This window comes from Sus scrofa, chromosome 6, assembly GCF_000003025.6.
Source record: "Sus scrofa isolate TJ Tabasco breed Duroc chromosome 6, Sscrofa11.1, whole genome shotgun sequence".
Classification (NCBI taxonomy): Eukaryota; Metazoa; Chordata; class Mammalia; order Artiodactyla; family Suidae; genus Sus; species Sus scrofa.
The window spans coordinates 123,583,402-123,596,426 of record NC_010448.4 but is presented as its reverse complement, the minus strand read 5'-3'; the positions used below and the strand labels follow the sequence as shown (position 1 = coordinate 123,596,426).

The window sequence follows — 13,025 nt, the reverse complement described above, 5'->3', positions numbered from 1 at the left end:
ATGAAACTGGAAGGCATTGCACTAAGTGAAATACATCATACACAGAAAGAAATATATTATATGATATCACTTTTATGTGGAATCTATAAAAAGCGAAAATCCCGCTTCCCTGCCCTGAAGTGTTCCCACACCCAAGAGTTAATCTTCCACTTGGTCCAGGCTCATGACACTTCTTAGCACCAGGCGGGGAGAGGTCATGAGAACATGGAGAGGCAGAGAGCCAGAGCCTGGACCAGGCCTGCTCCCTGCCTTGTTTAGCCTCCGCTGGAAATGGAATTCCTGGGTTAGGAAGTTTGGGATGGGGCCCACTGGCCTTCTATGCAGAGGGGTGAGAAACTCCCACTCTCTGCTTCCCTCCAGATAGCTGCAACAGACACCAGGACCAAGAAGGAGAGGAGAGTTGAGACTGTAAGAAGAAGTTGGTTCCAGCCTCTACTTAAAGGTATTGTCTCTTAGGGGAAGAGTCTTTGAACCTTCAATTCCCATTCCCCATGTCCATTCCCACCTCCGTGCTGAACTAATACTTCCCTTTTTTTTTTTTTTTTTTTTTTTTTTTTCAGCCATGGCCATGGCATGTGGAAGTTACCAGGCCAGGGATCGAACCTGTGCCACAGCAGTGATCCATGCCATGTCAGTGACAATGCCAGATCCTTAACCCTCTGAGCCATCAGGGAACTCCACTAGTAGCTCCTTGAGACAAACACAGAGGAATGGAGGCTTGTGTTTTATTCATGGCCTTCTGGGGGAGGGGAAGCGGGGGACATGGGGCACCAGGGCTAAGAGGGGGCCTACTGCAGCTTCCCTTTGTAGACATACTCCAGAGCAGTGGCAATTGTGTGCATGTCCAGCTCGATGCTCTGAGACCGGTTATCCACATCCCTTATTTCCTTGAGTGCCTGGTTGAAGTTCTCCACCATCCAGATCCACTGGCTTCACTAGCCTGTCTGCTTGGCCAACTGGGCAGCCTGGACTTGGAGGGTCTTCACCTCATTGACCAGCTTTTTCTAATTCATGTAGGCCTGGGCCATGCCCATGTTGAGGTGATCCACCAAAACTTCTGCCAGGCAGGTCGCTAGCCTGTCTCCTCTTCCTCTCCTGTAGGTCCTTGAGTTCATTCTGCTTGCCCTGGTGTTCTTTCAGCTGGCAGGACAGCATGGTTGCAGTAGGCTGGGCCTGGCCCCCTCCCCAATCACATCCTGATAAAGTTGGAACAAAAGAGAACTTGGGCCAAGAATTTTCCTTCACCCTCTTCAGCCCTTCCTAAGAATAGCCTGACAAGAAATCAGCTCTCTCCGAAGGTTCATAGCTGATCATGTTTTGCTAGCCATACCTGGAACAGCTTTTTTCCTTTTTAATTTTATATGGTTATTTCCTCTTTGACAAATGGCTCTTTTTTTTCCTGAAAGGATATTTCTTGTCACCTGTACCTGTTGTAAGATCAACTACACCTCCACAATTCTTCCCTAATATTCATTAAAGACTCCCATTGAAAGGGCCACCCCTAGACACACACACACACACACACACACACACACACACACACACACACACCCCTTCTCTGTCCTCCTCCTGAACACACATGTTCACGTTGTGGTACCTTCACTTCCAGGAGAGGTCCTGACACTCAATCTGTATAGCTCTTATCTGCCCTATGCAGGAAGCAGCAAAGGGGTCTGGGGGCAATTAGGAGACTATTTGTTGCAGTTCAAAGCAAGCTGTCCTTTTTTTCCCTTTCTCTCTCTCTCTTTTTTCCCCTTCCAAGATAAATAGAAGTAGAAAGGACAAGCAGTTTTGATTAGCATTTAAAATGTTGTCAATTTTTAATGAAAGCGTAACCTCCAACCATCAACTTCACACAAACTGGAGACAAGGTTGCAAAACGAATGCTAATATATTTGGCACACTTTCTCACACTTGTCCTTCCCTGAACTTTTCTTGTTGCTAATTTGTTATGTCAGCCCATATTAGTAGGTTTCAAAAGTCCAAACTGGCAAGTGTGGTGACCCAAAGAGAACCAGTCTTCGGAAGATCTTTAAATCGAAGCATAGGAGTCGGGCAGTTTATTAGCTGTGTACCTGTAGTCCTATAGATGTGACTATTACTCGCTTGGAGGAGTTGCCAAGTTTCGGGAGTGATCTTCAGAGTCTTTCAAAATTCGTTTCTGAATGTGACATTTTTATTCAGGAAATAAATGCTTGCCAGTCAGTCAATAACATTCACTGCATGCAAATGATATATTTGTTCTACTGTCTATTGATAAAGCCCCAAATAACAAAAGGAATGAGGCATACAATGATTTCCCTTAAGGAGCTCATATTTTTAATAGCAAAGCAAGAAAACAAATATGAAAAAGACATGAAAACCCTGAGAAAATATGCACATAAATAAATATGAAAAAAATCAAGAGCCAACTGCTGAGGGGCATTAATAAAGAGTCCATATACAACTGAAAGAGATTGGACTCTCTTTCAGAACCACAGCTGCTTCATCAGCAAAGTGCCCACAGACAGTGCTTTTTCTTACTATTCCTCTTCTTAGGGGAAGCCAGTGATAAAGAAACCATAGCAGGTAGCCTCTGAAAGCCACACAAAATGGAGGGAAAATAATAAGCCCCATTACACAAAAATCATGAAAACTTTGAGAGCTTTACTAGGATGAGTCAAACTAGTTTTCACTTCAGATGGATTAAAAAATTATTTATTAGGTCCATTCAGATTTACTGTGCTGTCTCCCTCCCTCTGTCTTCTCTTTCTCTTTTTATTTACTTTTATTTTTATCTTTTTCTTTTTAAGGTGGCAGATGTGGCATAGGCAAGTTCCTGGCCTAGGGGTCAAATTGGGACTGCCGCTGCAGTCTATACCACAACCAGGACAACAACAGATCCAAGTGGCATCTGTCACCTATGCTGCAGCTTTGCAGCAATATCAGATCTTTAACCCCTGAGCGAGGCCAGGGATTGAACCCTCATCCTCACGGACACTATGGCGTGTTCTTAACTGGCTAAGCCGCAATGGGAACGCCTCTCTCTTTCTAATTCACTGACACTTACTACAAATGAAAGTGCTCTTGCAGTGCCCGCTTGCAGCAGGCAGAGTGTGAGTTCTATGAAATCAGGTAGAGTTAGGTCTTCCCAAGATATTGCTTATTCCAGTATTTTGCTGAGGAAATTTACATTCCCAGTTTTCAGTGGGAATGGGGCTTAAGGGATATTAGTTGCCTTAGGTGAATGGCGTGCTGCTTTCTCTGGCTGATACCTATGAATGTTAGTTTATCAGAAGTTATCTGTGGTTATTTGCTTCACATGTTTATGAATTTTAACAAGGATTTATGGTTCTTTCTGGGAAAATATGCATATATTCATTCCCCTAGGCTCTATTCTTTTCAAATTCTTCCACCATCTTTTGGGGACTCTTTTACACTCTGGAGAATGTTCTTTCATTGTTGTAAAGGGAGAGTTTTCTATTAGGACTAATGTTAAAAAGAAAACATCTTGTCAAAAATAGAACTTAATGAGCTCTGCATTTTATGCTAAATTGAAATATGCAAATCAGTAGAAAGGAAATCAAAGATGGAGACTCTTAACATTATAATATGCCCCTAGCACACTTTAGAAATAATAGTCTCTTAAAAGTATATGGTCATGACGGTAATATAGATAAGCTTACAATAAAAATAAGCATATTTATATTTTCATTCCCCGGCTTCTGTATTTAACTCTAAAGTGTTAATGTTATGCTAAGTGTCTGGGTTAATTTAGGCAGACACATATACACAAACACGCACACACACACATACACACACATCTTTATTAAAAATAGGAATTGCACAAGAAGATATGATGGAAGAATTAAAACTAAAGGTCATGAAATTTGATCATCTCCATATTTAAGGTTACTCTAAGTACTCTGCAAATAACAAGGTGGTTTAATGCCATGCCTGCACTTTCGTCTCATTTAATATGAAACCCATGAAAGATTGTTCCTGAAGTCATTATCTTCAACTGTTGAGAGCATAGATCATGACTAAGTGACTGAAGTGCCGTGGGAACTCTCAATGGGATCCTGTTCAGGATCTGATATATGTCTCTTGATATCCATCAAACTCAAATGATGTGCGAAAGAAAAGAAAGACAGAACTTTAATTTTTTTTTGAAGTTTCTATCCTGCCTCTAAATGCAGGACAAAGTAAGCTGAGCAACCGATGCCCAAGAAAGTTAAAATATCATATTAAAAAGTCTTGTGAGAGACTTTTTAAGTATCTCTGGAAGAAAATTTTACCTGGCTTCTTCAAAAAGACACACACTGCACACTTTTGCAATAGTAAAGATTTTGTGAATCATAACTTTATGTGTTTTCTTTATGAAAAGTTGGTTAGTCTATATGGCAAGTATGTTTTGAATACCTGGCATTAGTATAAATGAACACAGAAGAATGTGTCATAACATTATTTTGACTTTAAGGGGTAACTGACTTGAGTGATCAAGGATAGTATAATGGATGAGGAGGCATTTGCAATGGACCCTAAAGGAACGGGGCATGTGAGGGCATTTCAAGGTGAACGAATGACATCAGTAAATCCACAAAAGGAGAGACTAGGAAACTTGATTCTAATACAAACAGATTATTATTAGGAGAAACTAGTGTACATCTGAAAACAGTCGGGTCCACTTCAGCTGGATGAAGGTTAAACAATTTAGACTCAGGGCACTGAGAATCCCACTGAATGTTTTGAGGAAGTGAAGGGCACTAATCAAAGTAGTTTGGAAGGTGGAGTCTTGGAAGCAAAATGCATTGAGAAGCTGAAGTGGGAAGAGACTAAGGGAAGGAAAATTCATTAAGAGATTGTTAAAATGATGTAAGGCTTAGCATAACAGAGCTATCACCTGTGCTAGACATTGTAAAGCCAAGACAGAGACCACAAGATTATATCAAAGGAAGACTAAGTTATAGGTGAGAGCAGTTATACGGAAAGAAAGGAAAGGACTAAGTCAGTATTATTCTAGGTTCAGATACAGTTAATAATGACAATGATTGATATTTATCTCTGTGGAAAAGAGAGGAAGTAGACTTTGGGTTAAATGCCAGGCATTTTCTGTTTGTTTTAAGCACCCTATCTGGGTGGAAGTGTACAACAGCTACTCAGAAAGTCAAATTTGGATGTTAAAGCTCTCCATCAGAGGTTTAGAATAGAAGTCCCCTGGGTAAAGAAGGCAATCAGGTAGGGCAAATATGACCACAAAAGGGTAAAAATTGAAAAAAGTGGAGAAAGCAGGATGAGGTAGGCTGAGTAACAGCCTGAAACGATATTCATTATCTAATCATTAGAACCCATAATGTTACTCAAATGTAGATTCGTTTAAAAAGGCAAAGAGCAAATGGGAGGTGAAGAGCCTTGCAAATGGGAAATTATCCTGGTGTGCTGTAAACATTATGACAGTTCTCAGAGAGAGCCAGAAGATTTGACCACAGAAGAACAGAAGGCTGTGTAACAATGAAAGCAGACAGTGGAGTAAAGCAGCCACAGCCAGGGAATGCCTACAGACTCTGGAATATCAAAGAACATACTATCTCCCAGAACCTCTAAACCTTGAATCAGTGATAACTGATTTCCAATTTCTGGCCTCCAGAACTACAAGGGAATACATTCCTGTTGTTTTAAACCACTAAGTTCGTGATAAGTTTTTAGAGCAGCAAGAGGAACCTAGTACACAGGGCATATACAATATTATGGTAAGAAGGAAAAGAAAGACGGGATTGAGAGGAAAAAGAGGAATCAGAAGTGTACAGTGAGTCACAGAACTTAAGGGAGAGTTTCAAAAAAATGTCCAGTATCGAAAAATAGACAGAAAGTCTGTATCTCTCAGATGGCAAATTCAAGATGCAAAAGTGTGAAGCGGGTCAGCTGTAAGGATTTTTAAACTGATTTAGATTCCATCCCAAGATCCAGAGAGAAGTTTGAGGTTTCAATATATAGTCCCAAGGTCAGCTCTCTTCTCTTCTCTAACGTTTAAGGAAAAATATTTTTTTCTATAATATCTCACTGGGCTTTAAGCCTTTCATATGCATATTTGGAGGCAGCATATATAATACTGTGTTGCTCTCACTGACAGATTTCCATATAGGCTTTACGAAGCTGGTGAACTTGCAGGCTGAATTACTCAGGTAAACTGTTAGTTTCTCAGTCTCTTTGTTTGAAGTTTCAAGAAGTTAGAATACAAACATTTATACCTAACTGAACAATTTCTTTCCAAGCCTCTGAATTTCATAAAACGATGGTTTCAGTGTATTTTAATGTGCATGTGTGTGTGTGTGCGTGTGCGCACACATGTTGTCACACTATGACAATAAATCAGTTTACATAAAGTTAGCTTCAGAGCTCTGTGTATGATGTTGTCCTGGCTCCCTACCTGATCTGACCTTGGGACTAAAGAATGTTTACATCAGTGATGAGTCTATCAGTTCTTGATGAATCACAATTCTTTCTATGTTTAATGATTGCTGATAGTAAGAGCTGACAGCAAAACCTGAGGGGAGAAAGGAAAAAAAAAATTAAATCACCTGAATTCTATTTAACAGAAGTGAAAAAACATTTTTTTTTTTTTACAAATGACTGTTTTTGCATATGGATGGAGTGAACTGAAGGTTATTCTGTATATTTTTATAAAGTACATGAAATTACAGAGGATGCATTTATTTCCGTTTGAAAATAAACCCTGAAAATGTTTCCTGATAAGCTCTTTAATTTAAAATACTGGAATGTATTATCCTTTGACTTTTGAGCATGAGAACTGCTTGCACTAGCATTCCTGAGGAGTAAGAGATTTTCAATTATAGGTCAAAAATGATTTTGATTGGGTAAAGATAGGAAAAAGGGTAATTATGTCATTAATGGTCTGAACCATTGAGGGTGGACAGGAAAAGGAAGGTTTGGTTAGATAGCCTGTACTTCCCTCAATATACTATCCAATGGCCAAAGGGGCATGTGCTGAGCTCTGCTAGAGAAATGCTTGGATTTTATCATAAGAGAAAAACCAGGAAGTTATTCTCTTTGCCAAAACAAAGCAGAACAAAGCAATGCTTTTTCACAAACTTGAACACACAAGCATTTTCTTCTCCATAAATGTCTTTAAGGTGCTATAGATTCCTCTGCAAAGCAATCTGATGGGTTGCAGCTGAGGATGTTTTCAAAGGCATGTGACTATGTGGATGAACTAGCTTTTATGTAACCATAGCAACAACAAGCTTCTTCTCTAGTGTCTTAATTTGGGAGAGGGCAGAGAAAATAGCATGGCACCTGATAGGAACTCCTGTTTCAAGCTGAGAAGGGTAGGGGAAGCTATGGCTATGCTGTGTAATTTGTCTTTTTCATACCACATGCTACAAGGGTGGACCTTGGGCAACTTCTTACATTTTTTTCTCCTTGTCTTTGTTTCCCACTGGCCCCCCATGTATCTCCACTGACTTAAATCTGTTGGAACTTGGAAAGACACTCACAGGCACACAAGCTAAAGTCCCAGATAGAGCGGCTGGTTCCAGAGTCTTCCTCCTTCACATTCCCCATCTCTGTAATGTCCCTCCCCAAGCAAACATATCCCATTCCTCCTTTGTGACAATCACACTTGGGCCCTGATTCCATAGGAACCCTGATCACTTGTAAATCACCTCAGTCATTAACCTCTCACTCAGTTTTGTCCTCAGCTATAGGATTAGTTTTAGCCCTATTCCATACTCTCCCAGTCTCATCCCAGTTTTTCAAACTATCCCTCCAGACTAGGAATTGAGCATGACCCTCTCCTGCACTGTCAAGGTATATAAATGCATCTAGAGAGTGACACCCTCCTGTTTCCTAAACGTTGGCTATTGCATGGCTTTGCTGTGTATGGAGTATTTAGAAGCAAGGTCTGAGCATTTTACTTTTTATGGGTTCTATGGGTATAGCTGTCCTTGTCTGGAAGCCAATTTTGGCTTTCTGAGGACCTCAGCTATCCTCTATTTCTTCACAACATCATGGCTGAGACACTCTAATCCATATGTCCTAAGAGAACACAGAAATTAAAACAAATCTCAGCCTGGCTTTTGGTTAGTTTTGTGTCCCAAATCCATTAACTGCCCACTATTTGCACTAACTTGGGAGGCTACTGTCAGTCTGCAGTCTCTCCATCTACACTACCTCCTTCGGCAACTCAGGAGCTCTCCTCTGCGTTCTGGAAGCAGAGGATAATGATGGCTCTCTTAGGTCAGGGAGATCCCAGGTGGAAGCAAGAGGCTGCTCCCTTCCTTTATCTGTATCATAATACCCTTTGAGGGGAAGTTCACTTGGGATGGAGAAAGAAGAGGCTAGAAATACTAGCAAAGTGAGACTTGCAAAGCAGGGCTACAACTGGTGCTGGCCCTGACAGTGGATGGAGAGGACAGAGGCATACTAGGTGATGATTTCCACCCCAGCAAAGCAGTCCCCCTTTAAGGGCTGGGATAGGTGGCTTCTGGGGGTGTTTAGCCCTAAATGCTATGAAACCATATGTTGTCAACTGGGATATTTCTGCATCATACCAATCTTCTCTTGATAACCATTTCTCTAAAATGGAACATTTCCAAAAGTTGATTATAAGCATGTGAAAGAAGTCATAGTTGCTATTTTTTCAAACTTCAATCAATTCACAGGGATGATTATATTCAACCATTGAGGGAAGGGTTGACGTAATCTATCCAAAAGTGTTCCTGAGTCATCACTGAAAATGTTTATATCCACGGACCAATTTCTCTCCCTTTTAATTAGCAATCTTCCTCTCGTGTGTGGATGGATATGTGTGTGTGTTTTCCATCCATTTAAGGTTTCTATCCTAGAAAAGATTTCTGCAAACAGTAACCACTGTTTGAATGGTGAAATCAGCAGCACTGCAAATGTAGTTCTTAATGAGGTGAGACCTGTTGCCTCTTCAGTCTCGTAAGAAGTATTTGTGCACATAGATATTTTTAAATGTAAGGAAAGATTGTGTGGAGAAAAAAAAAAAACATATTGACTCCACCTTCTACAGATTGAAAATATTCTTGCAATTCTGTGTCCATATATTATTTTTGGAGAGAATCATTTTTATATCAATTTTCCCTTCTATTGCTTAGTTCTTGCTGCCCCTTTATTTAGACTCTGCCATACAAATATTATTTAAACCTTATTCAGCTTATGGGGTGATTTTTAAATGTTTTAATGTTCCATTTGACATTCCCGCTGGTCCCATTTCTTCTGTGAAAATGTATTAATTCCCATATCAATATATATGTATATACATTCTTGGCAGTCAGAGGTATAAAAAGATATTTCTTGTGCATATATTAAAGAAGTTATTATAAGTAGAAGATAGAAGGTGAGCGGAAAAGGAGGGAGATAAAAAGAGCAAAGGAGAAAATAAGAATATAAAGTAAAAGAAAATAGAAGTAAGAGAGAATTCTGAAATATGGAAGGAACAGGAAAAATGGAAGGCAGTCTCAGGTTAGAGATGGAAAAGGAGTGAAGCACTCTCTGAAAGAGAAAAGTAAACAGAAAAACCAAATAATAACCAAGGGAATTATTAGAGAAAAAAAAGAATGTATCAGATTAGGGACTGATACAAATCACAAATGAAAACAGAAAAGAAAGTAAGCTGTTGGTAATAGGTCATTTCGTTTTAAGTGAAATGTTCTGATTTCCTGTACTATCAGGCACAGTTTTTCTAATTTTATCAAAAATGTTATCCCCCAAGTATTATTCTTATTAATGTTCTCTTCATTTCTGCAGGAGGCATAAAAATAACTGATGAGTGTGGGAACATAAGCCGTGTCGTTAGTGAGGCAGGGGTGATAATTAGAACATGCTGTACTATGCAGTAAACAAAGCTATTATGAACGGGAGAGTTCTTTTTAGAGTGTTTAAAAAGAGGATGGAAATAATATACTTTCCCTTGACTAGCTTAAAAGCTTGTTTCTATCATGAGAAATTAAAAAAAAAAAAGGGTTGGAATCAATCGGCCAATGGATTTGGAATCTAGATAAATGCAGTCACAAATATTAATAGATAGATTATTCCATATTAATATTTTTCTTACATGATTCCTTTACTGTCCAAAACTTCTAGATTTTTAGCTAACTCACAATAATTTCATGAAGCCACGGTACTGAATGAAAAATCCTGGTGATTTCTGAACCCACATTTTAAGAGTTTCTTTAATTTTAAATAATTCTGATTTATAATTCTTAAAACAAGAAGTATTATTTGTAACTTCTAATTTATTGTTAACCTTACATGTCACATTCTCATTTATGCTTCAAATAATTCTGATTGTGGAGCTTTTCTCCATATAGTCCAAAATGACTATATGACCATATCTGGAAGGAACATTTTCAATGCTATATCAAATTTATAAAATATTTTACAATGTGTTTCTTCTCTCCATAACCTCCCCCACTCTCCAAAGAAACCCTTACTTGTATTAGGAAACTCATCCTTTTGCCTTCTTATCTAGGTAGATTGGCCATGCTCCCCCATTTTTTTTTCATAATACAAGTTCTTTTAGCTACTGTAAAACACTGCACTATTATTTGACTCCCCTTCTTAAAAATAGATTTCTTGGGAGTTCCCGTCGTGGCGCAGTGGTTAACGAATCCGACTAGGAACCATGAGGTTTCGGGTTCGGTCCCTGCCCTTGCTCCGTGGGTTAACGATCCGGCGTTGCCGTGAGCTGTGGTGTAGGTTGCAGACGCGGCTCGGATCCTGCGTTGCTGTGGCTCTGGTGTAGGCCGGGGACTACAGCTCCGATTCGACCCCTAGCCTGGGAACCTCCATATGCCGCGGGAGCGGCCCAAGAGATAACAACAATAACAAAAGACAAAAAAGACAAAAAAAAAAAAAAAAAAAAAAAAAAAGATTTCTTAACAGCTCCTGTCATGGAGCAGCAGAAACGAATCTGACTAGGATCCATGAGAATGCAGGTTCAATCCCTGGTCTCATTCAATGGGTTAAGGATTGGGTGTTGCCCTGAACTGTGGTGTACTTCGCAGAGGCAGACAGCTCAGATCTGGCAGCGACCCTAAAAAGAAAAAAAAAAGATTTCTTTATAAAACTAAAGTACCCTAATGATCTGATATTGTACATACTGCTCAATTTCTCAATTTACTCTCCTTGGTAAACATTGCTTAATCACTTTTTTGGGTTAGTCATGATGGTCTGGGGATAAAGTGATGCATATATGGTCTTTCTGTGGTCACAAATTTTGGAAAAGAACAGAGAAAAAATATGATTACTGATATAAAAAACTGTAAGCAAAGTAGGGAAATGCCTTGGCAACACTGGTAAAGTTATGGATGGCCTCATTAGTGAGGGTATGCTTTACCCATATGTGGAAATGAGGAGGGGGGGAAGCAGAACTCAAAGTGATTATATATATATATATATATATATATTTAATTTTTATTAAAGTATAGTCGATTTATAATATACCTTCAATTTCTTCTGTACAGCAAAGTTAGTCAGCACATATATATACATTCTTTTTTTCATACTATCTTCCCTTATTTTCTAACCGAACAAATTGGACATATTTCCCTGTGTTGCAAATGAGGGCCCCATTGCTTATCCATTCTAAATGTAATAGTTTGCATCTACCAACCCCAAATTCCCTGTCCATCCCACTCCCTCCCCCTTTCCTGCCTCCTTGGGATCCACAAGTCTGTTTTCTATGTCTGTGAGTCTATTTCTGTTTTGCACATAGGTTCATTTGAGCCATATTTTAGATTTCATATATAAGTGATATCATATGGTATTTGTCTTTCTTTTTCTGACTTGCTTCAAAGTGAATTTTTAGATAAAGACATTAACACAATTGCCTTCAAATGCAGACCTTTAAGACCTGACTCTTATAAGAAGTAGAGAAATGCTGCCTGGCTTTTAGTGTTCATGTGACTAACACTGGATTTGGTTGTAGAGACCAGAAGAAAAGTAATTTCTGGTCCTTGCCTCTGCAGAGGTGATAGCCTAGCAGGAGTGATAGAGATGGAATTGTAAGCAACCAAGTCCACCAAATATTACCGGAGCTAGAGTCCAAGGACATGAGGTGGAACATGGACCCAGAGCACAGGCAGCAGATCACAAAGGACAAGGGGTCTGAAAATGGTCCTGTGTACTTACTTGACTCCCTGTTTCTGCTCTTGTCCTTATAGTCTATTCTCCAAACAGAGGGATCTCTTTGAAAACTTAAGGTTAATAATACCATCCACCAGCTCCAGATCTTCAGTGCTGCACTGGCTCCTATTCCACTTTGAACACAATCCACATACCTTACCTGGTACTCACAGGCCTGAGATAAACCATCTGACAATGGTCCAGCCTCATCTCCATCTCTTCCTTTTTCCACTAGGAGCCTTTCTGCCAATCCTCCATGTCACCCGACTCGTACATACGCCTGAGTTTTGCTCTTCATTCTTGCTAAAACCCACTTTCTTCTCACGTTCTTTGGGGGTCTGTTCAAACATCTCCTACTCAGAGAGGGCTTCCTTAACTAGACTGATTAAAACAGGCTCCCTCTTTCCCTCTTCTTTCTCTATCTCTAAAAAAAAATTTTTAATAGCATTTATTGCACCCTGATGTTATATTATTTATCAGTTTATTTGTTTACCACCAGTTTATTCTTATCCAAGAATTTAAGTTCAGCGAGGGCAGGGACTCTGTGAGTATTATTCCCTGAGATATCCCCAGTGGTTAGAACAGTGACTGACCAAAAAATAAATAAAAAATAAAAATAAAAAAATAGGCTTTTTAAAGATATTCAATGAACCCTATGTGCTCTATGTGCTCATGTGTTAAGAGGAATATTCCTCCTGCAGGAAAAAATCCATGCACTAGATGCGGGTTGGTATTAATGAGCTCAAAGCTCTTCCAACACTAATGGTTCATGATTAGAGTATCAGAAGTATCTAATCACAGGAGGCCTATGTGTTGAGCACAGGATTTTTACAACTATTTAAAAAAAATAGTTTCTTAGGATCTAAATATTTATG

The 13,025-nt window shown here is 39.4% G+C and overlaps 1 long non-coding RNA gene across 1 annotated transcript in view; it reads left to right on the top strand.

Annotated features, from left to right (window-relative positions):
* Nucleotides 212-13,025, top strand: part of LOC110261441 — a 38,260-nt gene continuing 25,446 nt past the window's right edge. The window contains exon 1 of the long non-coding RNA XR_002345521.1: nucleotides 212-442. This is a non-coding gene — a long non-coding RNA (uncharacterized LOC110261441). The remainder of the gene's footprint in view (nucleotides 443-13,025) is intronic.